The following is a 20,989-nucleotide window of genomic DNA, read 5'->3' on the forward strand; positions in this document are numbered from 1 at the left end:
GAAAAGTTTCATGGTTATCATTATTCTTTAAAGCATATGTGTCATCACAATAATCATCATAGATAGGAGGCATGCTATCATCATAATAAATTTGCTCATCAAAACTTGGGGGACAAAAAATATCATCTTCATCAAACGTAGCTTCCCCAAGCTTGTGGCTTTGCATATCATTAGCATCATGGATATTCAAAGAATTCATACTAGCAACATTGCAATCATGCTCATCATTCAAATATTTAGTGCCAAACATTTTATAGATTTCTTCTTCTAGCACTTGAGCACAATTATCCTTTCCATCATACTCACGAAAGATATTAAAAAGGTGAAGCGTATGAGACAAACTCAATTCCATTTTTTATAGTTTTCTTTTATAAACTAAACTAGTGATAAAACAAGAAACTAAAAGACTCGATTGCAAGATCTAAAGATATACCTTCAAACGCTAACCTCCTCGGCAACGGCGCCAGAAAAGAGCTTGATGTCTACTACACAACCTTCTTCTTGTAGACGTCGTTGGGCCTCCAAGTGCAGAGGTTTGTAGGACAGTAGCAAATTTCCCTCAAGTGGATGACCTAAGGTTTATCAATCTGTAGGAGGAGTAGGATGAAGATGGTCTCTCTCAAGCAACCCTGCAACCAAATAACAAAGAGTCTCTTGTGTCCCCAACACACCCAATACAATGGTAAATTGTATAGGTGCACTAGTTCGGCGAAGAGATGGTGAAACAAGTGGTATATGGATACTAGATAAAGGTATTTGTAATCTGACATAATAAAAACAGCAAGGTAGCAAGTGATAAAAGTGAGCGTAAATGGTATTCCAATGATAGGAAACAAGGCCTAGGGTTCATACTTTCGCTAGTGTAAGTTCCCTCAACAATACTAACATAATTGGATCACATAACTATCCCTCAACATGCAACAAAGAGTCACTCCAAAGTCACTAATAGTGGAGAACAAACGAAGAGATTATGGTAGGGTACGAAACCACCTCAAAGTTATTCTTTCCAATCAATCCGTTGGGCTATTCCTATAAGTGTCACAAACAGCACTAGAGTTCGTACTAGAATAATACATTAAGACACAAATCAACCAAAACCCTAATGTCACCTAGATACTCCAATGTCACCTCAAGTATCCGTGGGTATGATTATATGATATGCATCACACAATCTCAGATTCATCTATTCAACCAACACAAAGGACCTCAAAGAGTGCCCCAAAGTTCCTACCGGAGAATCACGACAAAAACGTGTGCCGACCCCTATGCATAGGTTCCCAATGTCACGAAACCCGCAAGTTGATCACCTTAACATACATCAAGTGGCACGTGGTATTCCATCGTCGCCACAGATATCCACGGCAAGACATACATCAAGTGTTCTCAAATGTTTAAAGACTCAATCCGATAAGATAACTTCAAAGGGAAAACTCAATTCATTACAAGAGAGAAGAGGGGGAGGAGAAACATAGGATCCAACTATAATAGCAAAGCTCGCGATACATCAAGATTGTATCATCTCAAGAACACGAGAGAGAGAGAGAGATCAAACACATAGCTACTGGTACATACCCTCAGCCCTGAGGGAGAAATACTCCCTCCTCGTCATGGAGAGCACCGAGATGATGAAGATGGCCACCGGTGAGGGATACCCCTCCGGCAGGGTGCTGGAACAGGGTCCCGATTGACTTTTGGTGGCTACGGAGGCTTCTGGCGGCGGAACTCTCGATCTATCTTGCGTTCTGGAAGTTTTAGGGTATATGGAGTTATATAGGCAGAAGAAGCACGTCGGGGGATCCACGGGGGCCCCACGAGATAGGGGGTGCGCCCTGGGGGGAGGGCGCCCCCCACCCTCGTGAGCACCTCGTTCCTTCCTTGACGTGGGGTCCAAGTCCATCAGGCGTGTTTCCTTCCAAAAATAACTTCTCTAGTTGATTTCGTTCCGTTTCGACTCCGTCTGATATTCCTTTTCTTCAAAACACTGAAATAGGTATAAAACAGCAAATCTGGGCTGGGCCTCCGGTTAATAGGTTAGTCCCAAAAGTAATATAAAAGTGGATAATAAAGCCCAATAATACCCAAAACAGTAGATAATATAGCATGGAGCAATAAAAAATTATAGATACGTTGGAGACGTATCAGCGCATAACCTACTCTGCCTCCTCGGGTCTCCGGATCGTCCTCTTGTCGCCAGCGACCTCCCGCCGCTGGTCTCCGCCGCCGTCAACGGAAATCTTCACCGTCGTTGCCGCCGTACCAAGTTCGTCGCCAAACTAGGGTACGAACTTGATCTTTGTGCTAGTCCATAACTCTGATTCTTAGCACATTTCTTTGCCATGATCTTTGCCATGATTGAAATCATCCTGTCCAGCGAAAACATCCCGTAGATTAGTTTTGATTTGAAATTTTAGGGTTAGGTCTCCGCCGAATTCATCTTGGACCGACCGAGTTGTAGAAATCGGTCTCACCAATTTGGCTTAGGCCATTGCACACGCGTTTTCGGTCTGACCGAAAATTGCAAATCGGTGTGACCGAGTTCAATTCTCTGTGAAACCCTAGCAGTCTCGGTGCCGCCGAACTGTGACTCGGTGTGACCGAGTTCACTAGTTTAGGTTCCAAAAAACTGTGTCAGTATCACCGAGTTTACAAATCGGTAAATTCGAAATGCTTTCTGTGAAGAACTAAAACTAAGTTTTGAGTCAATTGTTTTTCAAAACTCCTGCACTTTGTGATACTCATCTACTCTACCTCATCTATAATCTATTCACAAGGTCTGCTGACAGTTTGCCTGCACGATGTCTGACCAAAGTGATAGCCAGAACAAGTCTGAGGAGCAGGTTCAACTGAGTGAGGGCACTAGTCTGTAGCGACCCGACCCGAATGGATCAAGTCTCTATGCTTAAGTGTCATCCCTGGATGGTATGCTGACACACACAGTACTCGAGGATTTATAACAGAGGTAAATCACATGTATAAAGTAACATAAATACTATTACCTCAATCCAAATAGCAGAAGTAACAAGGTTGTGGATTCCCATCAACACCAACGACAAAGTTGAGTGTAGAAATCGTAACCCTAACGTATCACTTACTCGTCGTAAGAAGTCCTGCAACATGAGACGTTGCAGCCACAAAGGGTCAGTACATTGAATGTACTGGCAAATTCACACCATAGAGAATAATGAACAATGGCTATCACTACATGCATATTTGGCTGGTGGAAAAGCTCTATGGTTATAAGGTTTTTGTGAAAAGCCAATTTTCCCTACTACAAAGGAATAAATTTTATTTAAATATCATGGTGGTTGTTAATCATTGAGAATGGTTGACAGCATTCTCAATCCCAATTAAGTAACATCATTAAACCCAACAAAATTAATTTAAAGTAACGTGATGAGATTCACATGATAATCCAAGTACTAGATACTCAAGACGTCCATAACCGGGGACACGACTAATCATGATTAGTTTATACACTCTGTAGAGGTTTGCGCACTTTTCCCCACAAGACTCGATCTCCTTCGTTGGATTTCTCGCACTACATGGTGTTTGAGAAATGGATGACCGAGACATAGTCTTTCAGAAGCGTTTGCACCTTACGATGGGGAGACCTTACCACCTACTACCCCTACATCTGCTAGTCTACCACTGTAAGAGTTCACACGACTTAATCAACTATGCTAGAGCCCATAATAGCTTGTGGCTGCACATGGAAGTTTCTAGTATGAATAATCCCATGATCCCTTTGAGCCTGGGTGTCGGTCCATAAAAAAACAGGCAATCACTAAAATATCCAGGTGCCTAAATAGGCAATCACTGGAATACCCAGGTGCCTCAATCCACCCAGATGTGTGTTAAAGTTGCCACCTTAAGTAAACCATTAATTAACAATCTCACATCTGTCACGAATACTCTCAAACCCAATCCACGTCTACAAGCATAGCATGGCAATATAAGCATAATGTAATAGTAACTCCCAAGGTTTGAATGTAACAGGGCAATAGGTTCTACCTCATCAACTACTTCCCAACCCACATGTTATCAATCCTACTCATGCAATGTTTGAGGGTGAAACTAATGCATAAAAACTGGGTATGAAAGGGATATGATCAAAGTGTGAACTTGCCTGCAATGTTGATGAAGATGATTCACACTCAAAACTCTTGATATTTCTACTCGTCACACTCCGTTCAATCTATCATGAGCAAGCAATAGTAACCACACATAAGAAATCACTCAGAAGATCGGGAAGAACGAAGAAGACAGTTCGGAAAACATCAAAACCAAGCAAATAACTCTTGCAACATAAAACAATTTCTAACAGTACCAAAATTAAGTGAATTTGGCCTTATCATAAAGTTTAGGTCAAGAGCTTCGATTTGCAAAAAGAATCAACTAAATCAGAGTTAGGAAACTTACGTTATGTTCAAAAGAAGTTTGAATATGAATCTGAACAAAATTCGAAATTTGAAATTTTCAAAAAGTTGATGTGACAGGTTCACTGGATAGGTGAAAACAAGACAAAGCTATAGGCGCTGGTTTCATCTAATTTGGATAAACGAGTGAAAAGTTATGGCTATTTAAAAAATCATGGCCAAACTGTTTTACGAAAGAAAAATAGCTACGGTTAAGGTCTAACATATAAATACATAGACTAATTGATAATCTAATTATTCTATCGTATTAGTCTAAAAATAATAATCTAAGGAAGTATAAGAAGAAAAAAACAAAGAAAGATACCTTTATAAGGGAGAGAAATAACGACTTTGAAGAAAAGAGACAATTTCCAGAAGTCGCGCCGGAGTGGAGAAATATTTTTTTAAATGAATCTAGTCAAACAAAAATATTGATTTAATCAGAATCAGATGATTTTTGAAGGCTCTATGGGTCTATATTTGTTGGTGGAAAAGAGACTTAGAGGTCAAAGGCTAGGCAATGTGGGACTAAACATAGACGAAAATATACGAAACAACGAAGAAAAGAGGCGGCTCGCATGGGCCTAAAGGCCTTCGGCCGGCCGCGCGCGCATGCTGCGGCTGCAGTTTTTTAAAAAAAAAATTCGGCCAAAAAAAAGAAAAGGCTGACTGGGCCTGGCCATGTAGGAAAAGAAAAAAAGAAAGGACGCCTGCTGGTACTATGATGCGCACGTGTGCAACATTTAGGGACGGGCCACACGTACAATTTTTTTTAAATAGAAACAGAAGGATAACCTAAATAAATAAAAATAAAGTAAAAACTTTGTATAGGCATATTATATATCAAAATTTTCAGAAAAAGATTTTCTACAACATGAACATTTTTCTAGCACCAAATAAAATCTACAAATATTCAAATAAAGCAAAGAGTGCTACTGATGCAATAAAACCTCATAAAAATCATTTTAAAAATACCAAAATTAATTCAAATTTATTTCTCTCCAATTTTATGATGTAGGGAATCATGTTACCCTATTTTCCTTATATTTTATTTTTGGAGAAAAATAATTTGAATAAAACTCAAATAACTCCAAATTGAAAATAAATTCAAAAGAACTATGAATTTAATTCTTTGAAACTCCCAACTCATATTTCATATGTTTTGAAGAAGTCATTTTATCTTCTCTCGTGAAAATCATTGAGTTGCATAAAGTTCCTGGGTGGAAATATTTTCCAAATGAAATTCAAATATTTTCAACACCCCTTATCATTTAAATAAATGGAAGAAGTCATGTCATCTTCTCTCCAGGGTTTGTGGTGAAAAGAATTTGAATTCACGGAGATCACAAATGCAAAATGAAAGTTTGGGAAAGTTCTTTTATTCCCTCTCATTTAACTTTCAAAAAGTTTTCAAATTTCACTCAATCAATCAAACAGTCAATCAAATCTATCTATTTAATATGACATTCCAAAATTTAGAATTTTGGGATGTTACATAGTCCCTCCAGTTCATCTGATGATGGCAGCAGGAGCACACCAAGTAACTTGCCAAAGGCAGCCACCAGAACAAGAAAGAAGAAGACCTCAGATTCAGAGGATGAGGATTATGTGGCTGCTGAGGAAGAAGTCAGCTCCAAGAAAAAGGTGCTGAAAAGGAGTATGGCTCAGCTGCTACACTCAAGCCAGGGATGCATAAGAAGGTACCAGCAAAGAGAATCCCCATGTCTAAGGCCAGAGCATCCACTGCTGAAACCTCCAAGCCATCTGAAGAGGCAGGTGGAGAAGGCAAGAAAAGGAAGGAAAGGGTCAAGAAGACCACTGCCAGAGTGCTTGGCAGACAATTATGAGAGATGATGATGAAGAGGAAGAGGATGCTGCACCAGCACCCAAAGCTCAAAAGCTCATGGAAGATGCAATCAGATTAGGGGCTGCTCCATCTAAGCCCAAAGCTGCTCCCAAGGCAGCTGCTCCAGCTCAGAAGCACAAGAGAAGCACTAGAAACATTTCTGCTGAGGAAAAGAACAAGGCCCCAGTGCCTGAAGCTGCTGAAGGAGATGAAACTCAAGTGCTAAGGAAGCTGAAACTCAAGATCCCTGACCACAATGATGCACATTCAGTTGTAGAAAACATGAAAATCAGGAAGGATGCATGATTCAGACTATGGAGAGAGTCTGATCCATATGCTATCAGGAGAAGAACTGTTATGGACTACAAGTTTCACACTAAGGAACAGCAGGACTTCTATAAGACAGTGTTGCTTGATAAGAAGCCCATTGTGTGTGATATGAGATGGGTAGACTGGGAGTACATCCAGAAGAATGAAGATCACTATCCTGGAGTGTATGATAGTTTTAAGGCATGTGGAGTTGATGAATTCATTGCACAAAAGCTCACCAAGTGGAATGATGAGCTAATCATGCAGTTCTACTCCACTGCCCATTTCTATCTAGATGGGAAGATCGTTTGGATGTCTGAGGGCACCAGGTACTAGTCGTCTGTTGATGAATGTGCTCAGTTGATCAATGCCCCAAAAGAAAGTGAGGATGACTTGGATGTATATGCTGAGAAGAAGAAAGACCACAACACAATGGCCAACATGTACAAGGAGATCCCAGATGCCGCCTTGGGTGCACATAAGTTTGGATCTGTCCATTACCTGTTGTCTGGTCTGCCAACAATCAACTGGATATTGAGGCACACACTGCTACCCAAGTCAGGTGATCACAAGATGATCAGAGGACATGATACAAACTTGCTGCACATATTTGATGTCCCACAGAAGTTCAAGGTCATGAGTTTGATTGTTGAGACAATCAAGAGGACTGCTGCTGACCAGAAGAGAAGTTGTGGGTATGCCCCACAAATTCAGGAGCTCATTAACTCAAAGATGGGCACAGGCACATATCTTTTGGACAAGGAGCACCTGCCCATCTATCCCGAATTTTAAAATAATATAGTAGTGATGGATGAAAATGAACCATCTTCAGCTCAAGCACATGAAAAGAGAGAGAAGGCTAAGGCAGAGAAGGCTGCAAAGATGCCAACAGCAGAGGAGGCATCTCAGGTATTCTTGAAGAGCAAGCAAGACCAGCTTGGATATCTGATCCAATCCACCCTAAGGATTGAGAAGGGCTTGGCCACCCTGACCAAGAACCAAGAGAGTCTGGAGTGGATTGTTGAGCAGAAATTCTATGACCTTGATGTCAAGGTAACTGAGATCCAAATTGCAGTTGAGCAGCTACAGGAGGAAGCAGAGGAGAAGAAGGGCAAGTCTACCACATATGCTTTTGCCAGAGTGCCTAGATGACAGAGATCCGCTGTAGTGCCAGTGATAGATACTCGAGCTTCAGTGTTAGCACCCGCAGCCACAGCTCCAGTGCCACCTCCAGCACCCACTCCATCAGCTCCAACTACTTCATGATGATGCTCAACCTAGTAATGATAATGATATATAAATTGAACCTGTTGTTGATCTTGATAACCCACAATCAAAGAATCGATGTTATGATAAGAAAGACTTTGTTGCTAGGAAACATGGTAAAGAAAGAGAACCATGGGTTCAGAAACCCATGCCTTTTCCTCCCAAACCATCCAAGAAAAAGGATGAGGAGGATTTTGAGCGCTTTGCTGAAATGATTAGACCTATCTTTTTGCGTATGCGATTAACTGATATGCTCAAAATGAATCTTTATGCTAAGTATATGAAAGATAGTGTTACTAATAAAAGAAAGATACCAGAAGCTGAAATTTCCACCATGCTTGCTAATTATACTTTTGAGGGTGGAATACTTAAGAAACTAGGAGATTCCGGTGTACCAACTATACCATGCTCTATTAAAAGAAACTATGTTAAAACTGCTTTATGTGATCTTGGAGCCGGTGTTAGTGTTATGCCTCTCTCTTTATATCGTAGACTTGATTTGAATAAGTTGACACCTACTGAAATATCTTTGCAAATGGCTGATAAATCAACTGTTATACCTGTCGGTATTTGTGAGGATGTGCCTGTTGTAGTTGCAAACGTTACTATTTTAACGGACTTTGTTATTCTTGATATTCCCGAGGACGATAGTATGTCTGTTATTCTTGGAAGACCCTTTTTGAATACTGCAGGGGCTGTTATTGATTGCACTAAATGCAATGTCACTTTTCATGTTAATGGTAATGAGCATACGGTACACTTTCCGAGGAAACAACCTCAAGTTCATAGTATCAACTCTATTGGAAAAATTCCATCGATTATATTTGGAGGTTTTGAATTTCCTCTTCCTGCTGTCAAGAAGAAATATGATATTCTTATTATTGGGGATGTGCATATCCCCGTTGAGGTAACATAGTGTTATTCGAAATTTCTCCAGCCCCATGTTATTCGGAATGAGTTTGTTAACAAGACCTGATCAACCTTGTTAGTGCATTCCTTTTGATGAGCATGAGATGGATGAAACTAGAAGACACAACCTTCTGTACCACACTTTACTTTCTGTTATTTATATTAAATAAAATAAAAATAAATATTTTTCTGTCTGTTATCTGATTATCCGTGCAATATAAAAATACCCTGAAAATAAAAGTTCTCCAAATGCCCTAAAATTTAAATATGATTTTTTCTAGAATATTTGAGAATATTTGGCACTGAGAACACAGCAGGGGGGTCATCCACTTGGCCACGAGGGTGGAGGGCGCGCCCTACCCCCTGGGCGTGCCCCCTGCCTCGTGGGCCCACAGTGGCCCTCCTCCACTTATCCTTTCACCCACACACTTCTTCTTCCTCCCACAAACACGAATAACCAGCTCAAACCCGAGTCCAAGCTCGTTTTGCTGCCATTTTCAATCTCCTTGCTCAAAGCACCTCCCACAGAACTGCTTGGGGAGATTGTTCCTTGGTATGTGACTCCTCCATTGGTCCAATTAGTTTTTGTTCTAGTGCTTTATTCATTGCAAATTTGTGCTTCCTAGGTGATCATGTTCTTGAGCTTGCATGTCAAATTTATATGGTTCCAAGTAGTTTTGATGCATGATATAGGCTCTAGGCACTTGTAGGAGTAGTTGCTATCAATATTATTGAGTTTGATTTACTTTTATTTTGAAGTTACTAAAAAATTTCAGAATTTTTCAGAGGAAGAAATATGCTTAGGAAAATGTTCCAGGGTGGTTCTTCAAGAAAGCAAGGACCCAGGCTTGCAATGCGTGATGCTGATGAAGAGCCACCAAGAGATGCTCCAGTGCGTCCTAGTGAATGGCCTTCTGAGAACTTCATGGATCGAGCGGGAATTAAGGAATAATTTAACGCATATTTGCATAACATTGATCTTGTGAGCTTCGAGGAAGAGAAGTGCAGCCAGTATCACAATCTCACTAGTTCCTTTGTGAGGAGGTTTGAATTTTCATCTTCACGTAGTTCTCCAACTGTCTTGTTTGATCTTTATGAAAATTCTTACACTATGGACTTAGAGGATTTTACCCACTGCTTGCAAACTTCCACAATGGGGTAGTATCAGGGATCCTCGCAAATCTGAATTTAGAGATTTTCTTACTAGTATAACTGTGGGGGAATCTAGAGATATAACACAAGCTACCATAGGGAGCATTCACTTTCCTGCTATACATTATTTTGCTCTCTTCATAGGTAGATGCATTAATGGTAAAGATGAGGCATGTCATATGTGTGTTCCTGACCTTAGTATTCTTAGGAGTACTGTGTTAGGAGACAAATCTTATAATTTGGGAGCCATTGTTGCACGTAGGTTGCATCTTAATAGATTTAATGGAGATTTCGTTGGTGGAATTTATGCAACCTGCATAGCTCATTTTCTTGGTGTATCCATACTCGAAGATGATATTGAATTACCTCCTGCTTACCTAGACTTTAATGCTATGGTTCACCACTAGTTTGTTGAGAGGAATGAATCACCTCTCCAGTATCGACTAATCTTCGACAGACGGCGTGCTGTCCGTATTACTCTCCCTGCTATTGCATTCTTTGATTATCAGGCAAAAGGAAGATATATTATTACCAGAGAGGAGGCAGATGAGTACGGGAGGAGAGCGGAGGCCGCTCGTCACCATGCTGCAGCTCAAGAGGCGATAGCTGCTGCATCACAGTACGACCCCAACTACTATTATGGATATCCGCCAGACCAACAGTGGCCATAGACCAACTTAGGCCAAAAGCCTAACCTTGGGGGAGTATGTATTTCTCACCGACATTACATTTATTTTTACACACTTATTGCTAGATGCCGGTGCTCATACTTTTTCATTGTATCATCCATGCTAGTTTATTTCCTTTTTATGCTTTCTTCTTGTGTGTTTGATAAACCTTAAGAAAAACCAAAAAATTAGTTGTAGCTTTTAATTACTTACTTTCCATGCTTGTAGTAGTAATTAAAAAGAAAACCCAAAAATATTTCCTATTCTTCTTTTGCTTGTTGGGAGATTTCCCGTGTAAATAGTTTCATTTCTTTTCTTTTCTTTGGGGGTCAATAGGAGAAGACCATGATTAAATTGTTGAAGTGGCTCTTATATGCATAATTGTTGATCTGACAAAAGAGCCCATATTGCCTTGTCTTCTCCTGTTTATTGAATGCTTGCAGATTCCAGCTTAGTCCAATGTACGTGCACAATTATTATTATTCACATCGTTCGGCCATGCAAGTGAAAGGCAATTATGACGATATATGATGGACTGACTGAGATGAGAAAGGCTGGTATGAACTCGACCTCTTTTGTTTTTTAAAATATGATTAGTTCATCGTTCCTGATTCGACCTATTATGAATAAACATGTTTGCAATGACAACTAGAGATCATAGTTCTTGTGCCATGCTTGATTAGCTATGAGTTATAATGGTTTACCTTGCATGCCAACATGCTATTGAAATGGTTATGATGTGGTATGATAGGGTGGTATCCTCCTCTGAATGATTTAAGTGACTTGACTTGGCGCATGTTCACGCATGTAGTTGAAACAAAATCAACATAGCCTTCACGATATTTATGTTCATGGTGGATTATATCCTACTCACTTGCATTCAGTGTTGATTAATTTTAATGCATGTTCATGACTGTTGTCGCTCTCTAGCTGGTCGCTTCCCAGTCTTTTGCTAGCCTTCACTTGTACTAAGCAGGAATACTGCTTGTGCATCCAACTCCATAAACCCCAAAGTTATTCCATATGAGTCCACCATACCTACCTATATACGATATCTACCCGCCGTTCCAAGTAAATTTGTATGTGCCAAACTCTGAACCTTCAAATAAATATCCTGTTTTGTATGCTCGAATAGCTCATGTATCAACTAGGGTTGTTCGTATCTTCCATGTTAGGCGGGTTATTCTCAAGAGGAGTGGACTCCGCTCCTCACTCACGAGAAAATGGCTGGTCACCGGGATGCCCAGTCGCATGCTTTATGCAAACTAAATCAAAATGATTGCAAACAAAACTCCCCCTGGGACTCTTGTTAGTTGGAAGCACTCGTTGTTTCGAGCAAGCCATGGATTGATGCTTGTTGGTGGAAGGGGGAGTATAAACTTTACCATTCTGTTTGGGAACCGCGTATAATGTGTGTAACATGGAAGATATTGCCATCTCTTGGTTGTTATGTTGACAATGAAAGCATACCGCTCAAAATATTGCTCACCTCTGTTTCAAAACCGAGCTCTGGCACCTCTACGAATCCCTGCTTCCCTCTGTGAAGGGCCTATCTATTTAATTTTATGCTAAGTCATCATCTTCTTATTAAAAAGCACCAGTTGGAGAGCACCGCTGTCATTTGCATTCATTATTGTTAGTTTACATTGAGTACGACTTGACTGAATCTCTTTTACCATGAATTACAATGTCTAGTCAGTACTTGATCTTTAAAGGTGCTCTGCATTTATGTTTTGCGGTCGCAGAAAGGGCTAGCGAGATACCATCTTGTTATATCATATTATGATTGTTTTGAGAAAGTGTTGTCATCTGAGATTTATTATTATTGCTCGCTAGTTGATTATGCCATTGATATCAGTAAACTTGAGACCTAAGCATTATTGTGAATGTGGTTAGTTATAATCTTTGCTGAAAACTTGAATGCTGGCTTTACATATTTACAACAACAAGAGAAAACAGAGTTTGTAAAGGTTTTTCTTTATCACTTTCAGTTTGTCAACTGAATTGCTTGAGGACAAGCAAAGGTTTAAGCTTGGGGGGGTTGATACGTCTCCGTCGTATCTACTTTTCCAAACACTTTTGCCCTTGTTTTGGACTCTAACTTGCATGATTTGAATGGAACTAACCCGGACTGACGTTGTTTTTAGCAGAATTACCATGGTGCCATTTATGTGTAGAAACAAAAGTTCTCGGAATGACCTGAAACTTCACGGAGCAACTTTTTGGAAAATATAAAAAATACCTGCAAAATATGAAGGCCAGGGGGCCCACCACCTGTCCACCAGGGTGGGGGGCGCGCCCCCTCCCTCGTGGCCCCCCTAGAGCTCCTTTGACTCCAAATCCAACTCTATATATTTTGTTTCGGGGAGAAGAAATCAGAGAGAAGGATTCATCACGTTTTATGATACGGAGCCGCCGCCAAGCCCAAAAACCTCTCGGGAGGGCTGATCTGGAGTCTGTTCGGGGCTCCGGAGAGGGGAATCCGTCGCCATCATCATCATCAACCTTCCTCCATCACCAATTTCATGATGCTCACCACCGAGTGTGAGTAATTCCATCATAGGCTTGCTGGACGGTGATGGGTTGGATGAGATTTATCATGTAATCGAGTTAGTTTTGTTAGGGTTTGATCCCTAGCATCCACTGTGTTCTAAGATTGATGTTGCTATGACTTTGCTATGCTTAATTCTTGTCACTAGGGCCCGAGTGCCATGATTTCATATCTGAACCTATTATGTTTTCATCAATATATGCGAGTTCTTGATCCTATCTTGCAAGTCTATAGTCACCTATTATGTGTTATGATCCGTTAACCCCGAAGTGACAATAATCGGGATACTTACCGGTGATGACCGTAGTTTGAGGAGTTCATGTATTCACTATGTGTTAATGCTTTGTTCCGGTACTCTATTAAAAGGAGGCCTTAATATCCCTTAGTTTCCGTAAGGACCCCGTTGCCACGGGAGGGTAGGACAAAAGATGTCATGCAAGTTCTTTTCCATAAGCACGTATGACTATATTCGGAATACATGCCTACATTATATCAATGAACTGGAGCTAGTTCTGTGTCACCCTATGTTATGACTGTTACATGATGAACCACATCCGGCATAATTCTCTATCACTGATCCATTGCCTACGAGCTTTCTATATATTTTTCTTCGCTTATTTACTTTTCCGTTGTTATTGCTATCATCACTACAAAATACCAAAAACATTACTTTTGCTACTGTTACCTTTTGCTACCGTTACCACTACTATCATATTACTTTTCTACTAAACACTTTGCTGCAGATATTAAGTTTCCAGGTGTGGTTGAATTGACAACTCAGCTGCTAATACTTGAGAGTATTCTTTGGCTCCCCTTGTGTCGAATCAATAAATTTGGGTTGAATACTCTACCCTCGAAAACTATTGTGATCCCCTATACTTGTGAGTTATCAGTCCCCCGATCCGCCGGCCGCCGCGCCCCTATGCCGGTTCGAGGACTTCCCCGTCCTCCCCCGAACCCAGCAGCCGACAAAGTCCTACCTCGGGGTTCGGCAGTGGCGGTGGGGGACGTGGGTCGCCGAGATTACAGATTGAGAGACCCACACCTGCCGGTTGCTCGGTAGCTTCCACACGGCCGAGCTCACGGCCATGGAGTACGACCACTGACAGGTCCACTGCCACGGCGCGGCGGCTAGGCTCAATTTCCCCTCGGGCACATGTCCGGTCCACCTTGTTCCATCGGAGTCAGGGGTGGTGAGCTTGGCTATGCCGCAGGAGGACCCCGAGGCATGGGAGCGCCTCGAGGCCGAGGCCGCCAACAAGTCCTACATGCAAGAGCTCCGCCGACAGCACCCAGAGCTCGTGGAGGCGGAGCGGGCGATCTTTGCCGGCACGGAGGGCGGCGAGGTTATCGCGCTCTCTTCCGATGATGAGGTCGAAGGCGGCGAGGATGGCGGCACGGAGGGCATCGAGGTGGGCCCCGAGAACAAGGAGATCGACTTTGACGAGCGGAGGAGTGCCTTCCCCAATGACCCCGAAGACGGTACTGGCCCGGACCCGGCTCGCGGCACACCGTACATGACGAGGAAGGATTGGCTCGACCTCTACTTCGATCGAAAATAGTTTAGCTTAGTTTAAATTTATGTTTGATGTTCGGTTATGGAAAACTATCTATGTTTATGTTTGAATGCATGCTACTTTCAGTTGAACCTGCTTTGAACTTGTTCAAATTGAAGTTTACAACCTTAAGTTTAGGGGATAGACTAGAAAGGCCAAAAATTGCTGGAGTATATATATATCCACTAAGGGTTTTAGTCCTTTAACTTTTTAATGGTCGCCTAGAGATGTCCTTATGACTTGTTTATTTCAGTTCTTCACAATGTGATGCTCTATATGTGCAATTATTTGCCGTGCAGTTCAATTTCATCAATAACAGTTTCAACAATACCAGTACGATATTTGGTTGATGTTAAGGATATTGCAGTTAACATGCCTTTTTGTTTTTCAATTTTTGTTTAGCAACATGCATTGTACTGAATGACTAAATATGCAATGCCAGACTACATAGCAACAAGGAAGAGTGTTACCTTAATGTTCTGATGATGTCTAGATATACATGTAATAAAATCTTATATAATGGGATGGATGGAGTGTTGTACTACATCATTTTTCAATTGTTATTTAGCTTCTAATATTAACTTGGTGCTTTTTGGTACATATATCATTGCCAAAGATCCACACTTCGACCCTTTCTGTGTATGGGGCAATGAGATATTCATGAACCAACATCAAGTGAGGAAACTGATAAAGATTATTGTTAAAATGGGTCAAAATATGTCAATCGAACTATTTGTTTACACTTTATGCAAGACAACAGTGAACTGCAAGATGGTAAGTAAGAACCCTGTAGCCTTCTTTTTACTGCCCGTAATGAGTTGTGTTAGATGACAATATCTGCTTTTTTTGTTTTGCAGTGGATCCTGAAGCAGTTTACTCAAGATTACCTCTCAAACTACATGATTGGCGGCCGACCATCACAAGGGGTTGGACTAGAGTCCTGCATGCCTTCTGCACCTAGGAGAGGACAATAGGGCCATTCCGCTTCACCTTGTTCAGCAACTGGAATGTCTGTCGCCTCTTTCTTTACCATCTGTAATAGTACAAGTATAGAACCCTGGTACATCATTCTTTATTTGGTGCTTCTATAATTCCTAAACATATGTACCTATGAATCGAATAATGCATTGGTTGTTTGAACCTGATGGATATGAATAAAGCTATAGCCTACTTTCAAGTTTAAATTAGGTACAATTTTAAATAGCAGCAATTAAATTAGGGCGAAATTACGTTGTGCAGGTCATTACAACACACATGGTTGGTAAAACACAAACGTTTGCAATATACACCATAATCCGAGACGATTCACAGAGAGGAAACATGTGCAAGCATGCACACAGTTGCTGTTTGCAAAGCGTGTGTGATGTCAGACACTATCACATATGGTGATGGAAAACTAAATGTGTGTGATTGTCTACCTATCGTACACGGTTTATAATCATGAACTCTTTGTTATATCCCAGGCATCGTAAAACTCCCATGCCTAGAATCTGTCTGGAAAACTCCCGTGCCTGGAATCTGCCTGGTTTTAGGCAGAACCAGAAAACTCTGACTGTGATGGGAATGTGAGCACAAACGATTAGCAAGGATGAAGCATTTGGGATATTCAAGATATCGAAAATGGTTCTATAGGGACAACTGTATGCATCAAGGCTCCCTGTCGATGTCAAAACCGGCGGATCTCGGGTAGGGGGTCCCGAACTGTGCGTCTAAGGCGGATGGTAACAGGAAGCAGGGGACACGATGTTTTACCCAGGTTCGGGCCCTCTTGATGGAGGTAAAACCCTACGTCCTGCTTGATTTATTCTTGATGATATGAGTATTACAAGAGTTGATCTACCACGAGTTCGGAGAGGCTAAACCCTAGAAGCTAGCCTCTGGTATGATTGTATCTTGTCCTATGGACTAAAACCCTCTGGTTTATATAGACACCGGAAAGGCTAGGGTTACACAAGGTCGGTTACAAAGGAGGAGATATACATATCCGTATTGCCTAGCTTGCCTTCCACGCCAAGTAGAGTCCCATCCAGACACGAGACGAAGTCTTCAATCTTGTATCTTCATAGTCCAACAGTCCGGCCAAAGGATATAGTCCGGTTGTCCAGAGATCCCCTAATCCAGGACTCCCTCAGTAGCCCCTGAACCAGGCTTCAATGACGATGAGTCTGGCGCACAGTATTGTCTTCGGCATTGCAAGGCGGGTTCCTCCTCCGAATACACCATGGAAGAATTTGAATACAAGGATAGTGTCCGACCCTGCAAAATAAGTTCCACATACCACCGTAGAGAGAATAATATTTCCACAAATCTAATCTGCTGAATTGTTTTGGCAACATGACATTATGCCATGGCCCGGTGATTATTCGAACCGTTTCCTTTAACTAGCCCCGCACATAATGTGAGGCAGTTTCTTGACACGTCTTGTCAAAGCAGAGATCGTGTTCCCCTTATTACGGGATTCTCATCAATACGAGCGTGGGTAACCCAACCGCACCATTGATTACGGCGCTTGGGGGATAAGCGAGTTTTACCAGGCTAGTGGGGGCGCATAGTTTCGGTCGCCCTTATAAAGGGACAAGGTTTAACCTTTTTCTACCCATGCCTTCTTCCTCCTTGCTCATCCATTCTTGTGCACTCGAGCTCCAACGCCCAAGTCCACATCCTTCCCCTCAACCTTCTCCAATCATGTCCGGAGGGGGAGAAAAATGGATGGCTTCCTCCGTTACGGAGGGACACATCAAGAAGCTACACGGAGCCGGATACTTGGCCGCGAATATCGCGCATCAGCTGCTCGCTGCGGGGCAGATCGTTCCTACCCCTGAACCTCACGAGAGGGTAGTCTTCCTCCACCACTTCCTCCGCGGACTGGGGTTTCCCCTCCATCCATTCGTTCGTGGTCTCATGTTCTACTATAGGCTGGACTTCCATGATCTGGCTCCGAACTTCCTCCTCAACATTTCGGCGTTCATCGTCGTGTGTGAGGCTTTCCTTCGCATCCGGCCCCACTTCGGCCTGTGGTTAAAGACCTTCAATATCAAGCCGAAGGTGGTGGGAGGCCAACAAGCAGAATGCGGTGGAGCCATGGTGGGCAAGATGCCCAACGTTAAATGGCTTGAAGGCTCCTTCGCGTAGACAATAAAGGGGTGGCAATCGGCGTGGTTCTACATCACCGAGCCGCGCGACGCCAAATGGGTGGCTGCCCCCAAGTTTTGATCCGGAATCCCCACGCGGCTCACCTCCTGGAAAGAGAAGGGCCTGTCCTGGGGTTCATCGGTAGAGCTGGACAGACTCCAGAAATGTATCCGGAATATGGCCGGCAAGAAGCTCAAGCTTGTCAACATAGTCCAGGTCATGCTCATCCGCCGGATCCTCCCGTGCCAACAATGGGACTTCAACTTGTGGGAGTTTGACCCGGCCCAGCACCAGACTCTGAGCGAGCTCTTCGACATGATGCACAAGGACGTCTGGAAGGTGCTGTTCAAGGGCGCCGGGGTCCCTGCCTCCCTCACCGAGGACCGCGGGCTAAGCGCGAAGCGCCAAGCGCATTCGGTGAGTTCTATACATCTAGTAGGATATTTATTTCCCCTAGCTTAACCATGTGCGGGGTCTGAGCTCCATGCCTTTGACAGGACTGGGTGGAGACGTCGGGGCAGATTAACTGTCCGGCCCCTCTGCCCAAAGACATTGCGGACGCGCTCCTGACGGAGATGCTAACTCCAGCTCCTTACAAGGTGCCGGAGAAGACCAAGAAGGCCAAGGGAACCCGAAAGAGTTCCCGACGCCAGGTGTTATCGGACTCATCGTTTGATAACTCCGCAACGCACTCCTTCCCCGAAGACGAGGAGGAAGATGAAGATGCTCCCCCTCCAGTCGGGGGAGACAAGAAAAGGAAGGCCGCCCCAACCGGGGGGGGCGAAGGGTCCAAGAAGGGAAGGACTCTCCTTCCGGACTACTCCACCACTGCCGCCGATGGTGAAGACGAGTGGCTGCTCAGGATCAAGCCCCTAGCGAAGTCGTAAGTATTCGGATGCCAGAGTAACTCATAGCATACCTTTGTCACACTACCTTTCCTAACGCCAAATTATGACTATGCAGACTGCCACGAGCCCGTATTGACGTATCATCGGACGGCTCCCTGGGCTCGTCGGATATGGATAGAGATCCAGTTCCGACCGCCACCTCCCCTTGCCCTATGGACAACGCTGAGGTATTGTCTCAAGAGGCGCCAGGTCGAGGGGAGACAGTCCCGGAGGCGCCTCAAGGCGACCTTCCGGACTCCGGGAGCAGAGGGAGCAAGGCTCCCGAGGGCTCAGAGTTCGGCCCTCAGCCGAACACCGCGCTGGAACCCCCAGTGGTTCTGGACTCGGGCAAGCGGCCTCCTTCCAAAAGGGGCAAGACGCCTGTGCCGGTGACCTCTGTCCATCCAGAGGCACCAGACAATCTGCTGGGAGCGCTTCGCAGCACTTCCATCGACGAAGAGCACCGCACTATTATGAGTGCGGTGATCCAGAAGGTTCAGTCTGCCAAGAGCGGACTGACTGAAGCCTGTGCCAGCCTTCTGACAGGCTTTGAGGTAATTATATAGGAAAAATATTACCGCATAGACAGTAGCCCCTGATGCTCTGTTCGGTGTCCACAAAGAAAAGCCGAATAGAGGATCAAACAATATCGCAGGAGTCTAATATAAGTATGTCAATATGCATATGCAGGCTTCGCTGCTGGCCTCTGCCGCACTAACTGCAGAGGTCGCCGCACTGAAGTAGGACCTTAAAGGGTCCAAGGACGAGCTCGGCCTTGCCAAGAGGCAGCTCGAGGAGAACAAAGGTAAGTAGTACCTAGTCTATGGATATGTATAAACAGAATGCGATTGCAAAATGATAGGATCATCGTGAATTTGCCAGGGGCCACGACCGAGGTGGCGACCCTAAAGCAAGCGCTATCCGAGGCCGAAAACAAAGCGGCCAAGGAGCGCACCGAGCAGGAAAGGCATGAGGCACAGGTGGGCGAGGTGCAGCAAGAGCTCCACGCTCTCGTGACGAAGCGCGAGGCGTTGGAGCTTGACTTGAAGACGCGAGTCCGAGATTTCCGCGGCTCTCGAGAGCGCAAAGAATGCCAAGGCCGAAGCCCAAAAGGCCCTCCAAGAGATTGATGCGATGAAGAAGATAGGGCGGGTAAGGCATTCTATATGCAAAGCAAGCATGTGAAAGTAAATTACCTGTTACTTACCCGAATCCGGAGCTCTCCAGGAGCATTCGCAGATTTGCCCCGCAGCGTGTCGGATGCCGCACAGTTTTACCAGGCCGAGGAGGGAAGCTCAACGGAGAAGCTGTTCTGGTCTCAGTATACTGGGACCGAACACCCGATGCCTCTGAGCGACCAATTGAAGCAACTGGTCAAGCTGCACAAGGAGGGCAAACATGCCATGAAGGGCTTTATAGTCCGGATGTGGCCTGGCGACGCCCTTCCCAACAGCTACTTCGGCCTAGTGAGGCGGCTTGTGGATGTTTGCACACGGCTTGAAGTCATCAAGCGGTCTGTCTGCATCGAAGGTGCATGCCGGGCTTTCTCCCGTGTGAAGGTGCAATGGGCCAAGATGGACGCCATAAAGCTGGTGAAGGAAGGGCCGCCGCAGGGCAAGGAGCATCGCCACCCCGAGATGTACTATGAGGGTGTCTTGAAGGGTGCCCGTCTCGTAGCGGAAGAGTGTACGAAAGATGTAATATTTGAGTAAACTTGCTCGTGTGATCCTGTATTATGAAAACTTGTTCATATGCGCTATGCAACGCTTGTCTGAATTTAAAATATTACCTTCTGTTCGGCTGTGTATCAAATCTGAGAGATGGCTAGTCGTCGGCTTCTGCCCCCATGCCACGAGTGCTGGGGTGTTCGGGATAAACCTGAGCACTCTTGTTCCCATTGTTGGGTCCTTCGAGGGAGGTGCTCAGCACAACGAACAAGACAATCGGACCATAATGCGTTATCACTCTCACTTAGCCATAGAATTCTATAATTTTAAATTTCGGCGAAGCCCCTAGTATTCGAAAGGCCGAATTCGAGGCGCGATACACGCCTTAAGCCGGACAGGGCCGACTCCTCGCTCTAAGCGGCATAAGTCTTTAGGGACTTGAAACCTCTCGAACAGCGACTAGTTTCTCGCCTTATCATGACAGTCAGTTTTAGCTTTCTCTGCTGAGGTGCTTAGCCCAGCAGAACCAGGGCACAATCGCGGTAGTTCTCCCAATGCTACCTTAGCCGATATAGCGGAATGTAAGGTAGCAAAACATGGGAGCCGGGCAAACCCAACTATTGACCCAAGA

Source organism: Triticum aestivum, chromosome 2A (genome assembly GCF_018294505.1).
Source record: "Triticum aestivum cultivar Chinese Spring chromosome 2A, IWGSC CS RefSeq v2.1, whole genome shotgun sequence".
In the NCBI taxonomy this organism is placed as follows: Eukaryota; Viridiplantae; Streptophyta; class Magnoliopsida; order Poales; family Poaceae; genus Triticum; species Triticum aestivum.